We start from the raw sequence: 9,709 nt of genomic DNA on the forward strand, positions 1-9,709 counted from the left end.
ACACATGGAGAAGGGTGGGGAAAGAAAGCTCTTCTGGCCCACTTTTTAGATGTGAGGAACTGTGAAGAAACGAGGAACTAGCAAAACTATAGAAAATCTAAACCTGCATGGTCATACGCTGATTTTTCATACATAAGAATCCGGCGTGTCTACCGCGTTGGTTCCTCTCCGGTCATCGAAAAATGTTTTATGCAAGAAATTTGGTATTTTTCCATACTACTAAGAATTGGTCTCACCTGAGAGATCCAGCCCGGTGACCCCTGGGAAGATGGCGCACCGCTCGTCGGAGAACCAGATGAGGTGGCGCACGTCACCTTGTTTGGCGTGCTCGTCTGTTAGAGAAAGCAAGAACTGTAAATGAAGCGTCTGTGTACAGCTAAATGCGTCTGACATGAAAGGAAATGCTGGAAGCAAAGAGCAATGAATTAAAGGAATCATAACTAAAAATTTGGAAGAAGTGGAAGATTTATTTTGACTAAATTTTTATACCTTTTCCGTCATCTTTCAACATTGCGGTGGGAGTACATTCATGGCAGTTGAACACGGACATACTTGATCAATCGAATCTGTTGCGTTGGAAAGCTACGTAGTGGTACGTACATTATCAGATTATCTAATCAAAAGTTACCGAATACCTACACTACGTGATCAAAAGTATCAGGAGACCTCCAAAAACCTACGCTTTTCAGATTAGGTGCACTGTGTTGCCACCTACTGCCAGGTACTTCTTAACATCAGCAGTCATTAGACATCGTGAGAGAGCAAAAATGGAGCGCTCCGCGGAACTCACGGACTTCGAACGTGGTCACGTGATTGGGTGTCACCTATGTCGTACGTCTGTACGCGAGATTTTCACACTCCTAAACATCCCTAGGTCCGCTGTTTCCGATGTAATAGTGAAGTGGAAACGTGAAGGAACACGTACAGCACAAAAGCGTACAGGCCGACCTCGTCTCTTCACTGATAGAGACGGCCGACAGTTGAAGTAATGTGTAACAGGCAACATCTATCCAGACCATCACACAGGAATTCCAAACTGCAGCAAGATCCACAGATAGGCGAGAGGTGGATTTCATGGTCGAGCTAAGGGTGGACCAAGACCATATTGAATTCCAGCATTCCCGGTGGAGGGCACCACGAACTTGTAAGTCATTTTCAGCCAGGTGTCCGGATGCTTTTGATCACATAGTGTATTAGAGGACATTAATATGGGATGTATCCACCCTCCACTCTTATGACGATTTCAACTCTGCTAGGGACGCTTTCAGTGCGGTTACTGAATGTCTGTGGAGAAATGGCTGTCCATTGTACCTCAAGAGAGACGAGAGAAGGCAGTGATGCTGAACGCTGTGGTCTGGAGAGAAGTCAGAGAGTAGCGTGATCCGTCTCTCCAAATCACTAGTGTCCGGTCAGCCCATGTCCAGTGGCGTCGCTCTTTGCACTAAGGAGTCGCTCAGCACTGACTACAGAAATGTGTGGCTTATGAGCTGCTCGAAAAGTGTGTCTCATTCTTTTTAACTCCCTACGCGCAGTCATTTTGCTAGCTGGGCTGCTGGCAGCACATTGGAACTCACGAGTGCCTCCCTCTGGTTTCAGCCAACCTCTGCAGTACTCGACGGTCCCAGCCGGTCACTAAACGGAGTCTGCCTGGCCTTGGTTTAGGTGTGTTTGTTTCTTCGCGTTTCCACTTCGTAATCACATCACCAACTGTCGACTTGGGCAGCTTTAGAGGGGTTGAAAAATCCCTGATGAATTTGTTACTCAGGTGAAGTCACTGAGCTCTACTGGCCAATCCATTCCGCTGTTACTGCTTCTCTCCTGGTGACACAACACAACCGCGGGACTGCTACGGTCGCAGGTTCGAATCCTGCCTCGGGCATGGATGTGTGTGACGTCCTTAGGTTAGTTAGGTTTAAGTAGTTCTAAGTTCTAGGGGACTGATGACCACAGAAGTTGAGTCCCATAGTGCTCAGAGCCATTTGAACCATTTTTCTGACACAATACTACCGTCTCCTTGTATTCCGGCAGGTCCGTTTCTCGTGACAGATAGTGGCCAATTTCAAGTTACTTTAGGCTGTCCACATTCTACTGATCAGGTGGTTTATAAGCATAATTTGTGTACGAAACGTATGTTTCAACTGATTCAATTTGTACAAAAAAGAAAAAAACGACTTTCCGGCGCACTGACTTTGGTGGTCCTGGGTAGGGAGACGATAACAATCGTCGATTATATGTCCACGGAGTTAGCCGCTATTCGTCACTCATGACTTTTTCGAAGGAGAGAAATATGAGTCACATTAACTTACAGTCTTGTATGTTGCAGCAGGATGTAGTACCAACAACCCGAACGAATGTACAGATAAAAATTTTCCAACAAGATTCAAAAGAGTGGAATCTTCAAGTCACAGAAAGTTGGAACTGTTGTCAAAGAAGAGAAAAGAATTCGCGCAGCATAATTTGAGAGGCTGGATCTTGTGCAAAAAGCGCCACCTATAAGTATACATAAGATTTTCCGCGGAGTACACATTTCGAAAAGTGCTATGTGGAAATTCTGACCTGCTCATAATACCTGAGAAACAGGGCCATGAGTCAGACCAGCATTGAATCTGTGTGGCGGATTAACGACCGTTTCGCACGCTCGTTTAGCCGAACGCTGTGCTGTTCCCCACATACTGTCTCAGGAAATGCGATAGAAAAACGCTTAAAATACGATAACATACAGAACACACAAATGGTGCACACGACTCTCCTTGACAAATCCTCAAACAGTGTACTGTGTACTAGACAGGATAAACGCTAGGGAAAAAGACTGTTTGGAGAGATTCGCTAGATCAGCAATTACGTGTCCGTCATTGACAAAAAGTATTGGAACTGGGACAAAAGTAATTTCAATGTGGAGTTCACATCATTCAACCGACGGACTGCCCATCACTGTACTCCTATGGACAACATCTTATTGTTTTTATTGTCCACTTATGACACCTGTTTCAGCAGAGATTGGTCTTAAGTGGACGAAAATTTGATAAATATTTATTTCTGATTGTTGGTAATCTGTATCAAAATTCGTGTCTTTCTTTGTCTGTATTATTTTGGCATACCCCAGCGTCAAATTGGGGTGCCCGCAAGATTTCTAATACCTACGGAGGTATCGCTCGATCACATTCATTGTAAATGTCGTCATTCACCATAACACTTTACACACCAGTACAATTTAAACCAGCATATTTGATTTTCCTGAACTTACTGATTCACTAGTGCGCCGAAAGTTCTACAATTACGACAGAAGCATCCGGAAAGGATTTGCTTCTCAGTTCCCTTAAACATCAGTGAGCTGGGTATTTGAATCGATGTGAATTAGTGGTCAGAGAATCAGAAACACGTCACAGGTGTCTTTATTTTGAGGTCATGGCGTGAAGAGACACATATTATTCACAAAATAATCATTATGAAACAATCAGTTTTCCATTTTAACTTGTTTACTTATCCGAGAACTATTCATGTTCCGGTATGTTTTACTTAGTACTTCAGTTTTGTTTCTTAGAAAGGCCTGGGAAATAATCGCAAGTTCTTTACCGACCTGATGCCAGATTTTTTGTTTCAGCATAGGAGAGAGAATTTCACGTACGTACAAGAGGGTAAGTCTGCTCAGGGCTCATTATCACCTTCGGCGTTTCGTAGTGGATCCCACCGTACTGCCGTCCTTCGTAGTCAAGCCCCAGAGGTAAATGCAAGCTGAAGTTGAAACTCTGCAGACGGTACGCGCCAGCGTTAATAACCTGTTGACAAAAGAATTACAGATTCACTTTATGTATTGAAATCACACATGCAGCCCGCAGCTTCAATTTACAGATGGTAAAGAATTAAACTCCGTACATTGCCATTACATACATATACGAATAAAACATCCAGGCGTATACACAACACTGAACATCCTATAATAGGACTAAATCAAAAGCAGATACGAGCACATCATTCCGAAAGATAAAAAAAAAAATTGTTGAAATAGCTACAATTTATTACAACAGACACAGTTTGTTCAAAGACTTTTAAAATATCATTGGAAGAACGGGTACTGCCTAAACATAGAAAATATGCTGGAAGAAGAGCAACTAACATGGAGAAAAATTATTAAATAGCTACTCGTATAACAGCGTTTAGATGATCTTTATATGTAAATCAAAATGTTCTTATAGTTCAAATGCATGTGCCAAAAACGAATCATGTCAACAAACAAGCTGTCGAAGTCAATGAGAAAATAGAGAAAAAGTGAAGTGGCACAATGATGAAAATACTGGATCTGCACTGCGGAACAGCAGCCTGATTAATGTTTTCTGAATTTCCCACATTACAGTAGAGGTAACGCTCTATCAACCACACAGTATGCCACGTTGTCGCAGGTGTTGTACTTGTAGTTAGTTTTTGTAACGGCAACCCACCATAAATTTAACATCAATGAGAAGAATGTGATTATGTGAGGCTGTACTACAAATTAAGACGCGTTATACGGTATGTAAATTTATCTGTGAAAGTTTTTAACTATTTCACTCTCAATGTCATCTACACGTTGTGCTTGCACTTTAATGGTACCCAGACACCCCCAAAACCATACGTTTTTCATATTAGGTGCATTGTACTGCCATCTGCTGCCAAGTACTCCATGTCAGCGACCTCAGCAGTCATTAGGCATCGTGAGAGAGCAGAATGGTACGCTCCGCGGACTTCGAGCGTGGTCAGGTAATTGGGTGTCACTTGGGTCGTACGTCTGTACGCGAGATATCCACACTGCTAAACATCCCTAGGCCCACTGTTACCGATGTGATAGCGAAGTGGAGACGTGAAGGGGCACATACGGCACATAAGCTTAAAGGCTGACCTCGTCTGTTGACTGACAGAGACCGCCGATAGTTGAAGAGGGCCGTAATATGTAATAGGCAGACATTTACCCAGACCATCACACAGGAATCCCAAACTGCATTAGGATCCACTGCAAGTACTATGACAGTTAGGCGTGAGGTGAGAAAACTTAGATTTCATGGTCGAGCGGCTGCTCATAAGCCACACATTACGCTGGTAAATTCCAAACGACGCCTCGCTTGGTGTAAAGAGCGTCAACATTGGACGACTGAACAGTGGAAAAACGTTGTGTCGAGTGACGAATAAGGTACACAATGTGGCGATCCGATGGCAGGGTGTGGGTATGGAGAATGCCCGGTGAATGTCATCTGCCAGCGTGTATAGTACCAACAGTAAAATTCGGAGGCGGTGGTGTTATGGGTGTGGTCGTGTTTCTCATGGAGGGGGCTTGCATCCCTTGTTTGCACTATCGCAGCATAGGCTTACATTCGTGTTTTAAGTACCTTATTGCTTCCCACTGACGAAGAACAAACCGGGGATGGCGATTGCATCTTTCAACACGATCGAGCACCTGTTCATGTTGCACTGCCTGTGGCGGAGTGGTTACACGACCATAACATTCCTGTAATGAACTGGCCTGCACAGAGTCCTGACCCGAATCCAATAGCACACCTTTGGAATGTTTTGGAACGCCGACTTCGTGCCAGGCCTCACTGACATCGAGACCCCTCCTCAGTGCAGCACTCCGTGAAGAATGGGCTGCCATTCCCCTTGAAACTTTCCAGCACCTGGTTGAACGTATGCCTGCGGGAGTGGAAGCTGTCATCCTGGTTGAACGTATGCCTGCGGGAGTGGAAGCTGTAATCAAGGCTAAGGGTGGACCAAGACCATATTGAATTCCAGCATTACCGATGGAGGGCACCACGAACTTGTAAGTCATTTTCAGCCAGGTGTCCGGATACTTTTGATCACATAGTGTATGCCCGAAACTCGTAAGCAAATATAATTTTTAACAGCAAGTAATCTGGTGATTTTAACCACCTAAGAATCCAAAGAAATAAGACGTGCTCAGAGTTTAGATATTGGTCACAGGCTTCTTGTGCGACTTCGTGTAGTAACTTAAGCTAATTTTAACTAATTCTGAATTGACTTCATTTAATCTAACTATATGTTTTCCGTGGAATTGGATAGACGAGATAAGTGTGTAATTTTTCCTCCTATCTATGTAATTATGTAGTTCCCAATTCGTTCGAGCAATCAGTCATTTATAATAGGAAACACAGTCATAGCTCAGTCACTCAAAATGATTCAGAAATTTTACTTGTTGGAATGAAATCAGGCGATGATTCTTCTTCTCTGCAGGCTCGTGCTTTGTGGCAGGCTGCTAATCTGTACAAATAAAATGTCTCGTATTTTTGGGAGCGTTGTATAATCAGTCGGGAAACCTCAGAGCGGATATTTGGCTTTGATGAAGTTTAACCTTCCGAAGAAGTAATGGAGCTCTTGGATTATTAAATGCAGGTTCGTATCCAGTCTTTCGGAAGTTCCCTCCTGATTAACCACTACGCAATATATCGATGAATATCAGAATATCATTAATTCTCAACTGTCAAATAACGTAAATGGTTACAGACCTCTTGTATGAAAAAGATATATATATATATATATATATATATATATATATATATATATATATATATATATATATCCCTTTGAATCGTACAATTTCGTATCAGTTATCTTTTGTCATAAATCTCAATATTCAGATTACAATTCTTCAAACAATGCTCAGGCTAATCGGCACAAAGACAATCTCTAACAACCACCAGAGAGAGTACTACAAAGAATAATTATGCGCTCATGGCATAGCTATTGTATGAAACTACTTTGCTCATGGATTCTGCGAGTATGAAGATAGAAAATTAGTAAACGTCATTCAAGGGTAGAATTGTATCAGAATAATTCATCGAATATAAAGAGATATTACAAGTGGGAATTCATCAAATAGTAACAAGACAATAACGCCGCAGGCCACTATCGTGGCGTCAAGCGGAAAAAACTCACAGAAGTTTGTCCTACTAGTGAAGGTTCGTGTGATCATTATTATCACTCATATCAAGTGCTAGAAATGTTGACCTCGAACATGGATGCATACTACAAATCGATACCACATGGACGATACTGCCCACTGAAACTTATCGCAGCATACCCCATATAATACGTCGTTTCAGGTGTTTAAGAGACGTCGACGTTTCTTCGCAGGCTCTAGTTTCAGTTTTCCGCGCAGATATAAGTGCGGAGGCGATATGTCTGCTAAACGTTCAGGCCGTTTTGTTTTTCCTAAACGACCGAACCGACAGTCCCCAAATGTTCTGTGAGGAATTTGTGGTAAACCAGGAACACTGGTACCATATGGATTGTCTTATGTCTTATGGGATATCCAATAACTGCGACATACCTGTTAGGGACACCTGTGGTCATTTAGAGTCTCATCAGTAAAACAGAGACCAACGCTGCGATTTTTGAAATGCACACACCACACTTTGACAGGTCAAAGTAGCTGCTTCTCCACTTCTCTCAGCCAGCATGGATTTTTAAATTACCAGAAGATTAAACTGCCCTTGATTTGTAAACGATGCTTCACCTGTAAAAAAGTTTTGAATAGAAGCGCCGCATCATGTTGCAGTTATCGTTGACATCATTACTAGACCTGTAACCGATTTTGGCAGTCATTACCATGAAACTGTTGATCAAAAGAAATGTGGACAAGATAAAATGCATTGGACTGTACTATTCGCAGACGACTGTTTTGATTGATTCCGCTCGCACGGTCGGAATGCCTCGTACTGAAATGGATTACCTGGTACCGCTATTAAAGGCTTAGTCATATTTTCTCATCAGAGGCTCATCTTCTGCGATGGTGCATTATGTTTGTCAAACATCCATTTTCATGAATTTTTCAAATAGTATTTTTCAAGGTAGATCGTGACATCTCGGTGAGTACAGGATATATTTTAGCATACGGTTGCACCGCTTTTCTAATAGTGTGCCGATAATCGCCATAAACGAAGACCATAATGACATTTTAACTGCCCTATACATTGTGGAAATCCGAACATCTTGTTTGACCGTGGCAACAGCAGGGCACCGACCGATGCGCTTCAAGTGCACTAGTGAACACATGAACCGTTCCTGAATTATTTATTCGCATTCATTTTGCATTAAAGAGCAAACATTAGTGGGACCCCTTCTCCTGATGGCAGGACAGCGGTCTGCGTTTGCGACGTTGTCATCTTGTTACTATTTCATCAAGTTTCACACATGTTATGTCGTTGAACTTCTCTCCATAGGCTCTTTCCAGTGCCACAGAAAAAAGTGTACAGGTCCATTAAAAAAAAAGTCAGTTTAATACACCGACAGGTACAAAAGCTAAAAATTTTTTCGGGTGCCAAGAGACGTACGCTATAACTTAGCGAAAATCGCATGTCGGTATATTTACTCGCTCTGGAAATATTGAATGTGGCCCTAGATTACCCATTCCACATCGAATGGGTAAACTGATAACTTTCGGATTATTTATCGTCATTGTCATGAGGAAAGACATAGTCATATTCGTATGTTTCAACAACAGTCGCAACGTATTGTATTGATCTGTGATTTGCCCACATATAAAGCACACATGAAATTGACCAACGTAATATAAGCCTCGTTTCTGCCTTACTAGCAAGAGCCAAGGAGGGTAAATAATCTGATATATAAATATGAACAATAGTAGCTTGTGGGACACAGTTAGGCAAGTCAATGTAATGAAGTTTTTAAGTGTTACGCAGACGGCTATTTACGTGATATACTTACCCTGAAGAACTGTGTGAATTTGTAACTTTCCCTGCCATCCGAAACAGCAGAAATGTAGCGTGGCTCTGTGCCTCTGGAATGAGAAAAGATAAGTTTGTTAATTTCATCAACCATACAGTGAGTTTCTGTAAAGTTTGGAAGGTAGGAGACGAGGTACTGTCAGAAGTATAGCTGTGAGGACAGGGCGTGAGTCGTGCTTGGGTAGCTCAGGTGCTAGAGCACTTGCCCGCGAAAGGCAAAGGTCCCGAGTTCGAGTCTCGGTCCGGCACACAGTTTTAATCTGCCAGGAAGTTTCAACCATTCAGCGGTTTCTATGCAGTCATTTTTCCTCCTGCATCTTGAATATAATTTTGCTGTCTAAATTCATATTTAAATGAGCGTAACAGAAATTATGTTATACTCTGGTGTGCAAATGGTTCAAATGGCTCTGAGCACTATGGGACTTAACATCTATGGTCATCAGTCCCCTAGAACTTAGAACTACTTAAACCTAACGAACCTAAGGACAGCACACAACACCCAGTCATCAGGAGGCAGAGAAAATCCCTGACCCCGCCGGGAATCGAAGCCGGGAACCCGGGCGAGGGAAGCGAGAACGCTACTGCACGACCACGAGTTGCGGGCTCTGATGTGCAAAATTTAAGGACAAAAGTAACTTTCACATGATGTTTCACTGCCAAGCAACATAGCTCGATGAACTTGGGCCATACATAGAAAGAACTGTTACGGTATAATTTGGAAGGTAACGGAAATAAATTCGCAGTGAGACGAATAGAAATGACACCTTAATACAAACACAATAATTGCTTTTAAATCACAGTGATTCATAAAGGCACCCTGGACGTGATAGAAAATGGGTCAAGATTCTTAATAGGATGTGTGAACAGCACGGACAGAAATGCATGCTCTGCAACGCGCTCCCACGCTGGCCACAAGGTTGGAAAGGAGTTCTTGTGGTAGGAGGCGCCATTCCTTCAGCTGCGCGGTTGACAACCGCTGG

General features: G+C 42.7%; 1 long non-coding RNA gene across 1 annotated transcript; it reads right to left on the reverse strand.

Moving 5' to 3' along the window:
- Nucleotides 1-251: 251 nt before the first annotated feature.
- Nucleotides 252-8,786, reverse strand: LOC126484640 (uncharacterized). Its single transcript, XR_007587896.1, has 3 exons — nt 8,710-8,786; nt 3,663-3,776; nt 252-332 (listed from the first exon to the last, which is right to left on the reverse strand). It is a non-coding gene; the product is annotated as an uncharacterized LOC126484640 (long non-coding RNA).
- Between the last annotated feature and the right edge of the window lie 923 nt (nt 8,787-9,709).

The sequence above is a fragment of the Schistocerca serialis genome, chromosome 6 (genome assembly GCF_023864345.2).
Source record: "Schistocerca serialis cubense isolate TAMUIC-IGC-003099 chromosome 6, iqSchSeri2.2, whole genome shotgun sequence".
Lineage (NCBI taxonomy): Eukaryota > Metazoa > Arthropoda > Insecta > Orthoptera > Acrididae > Schistocerca > Schistocerca serialis.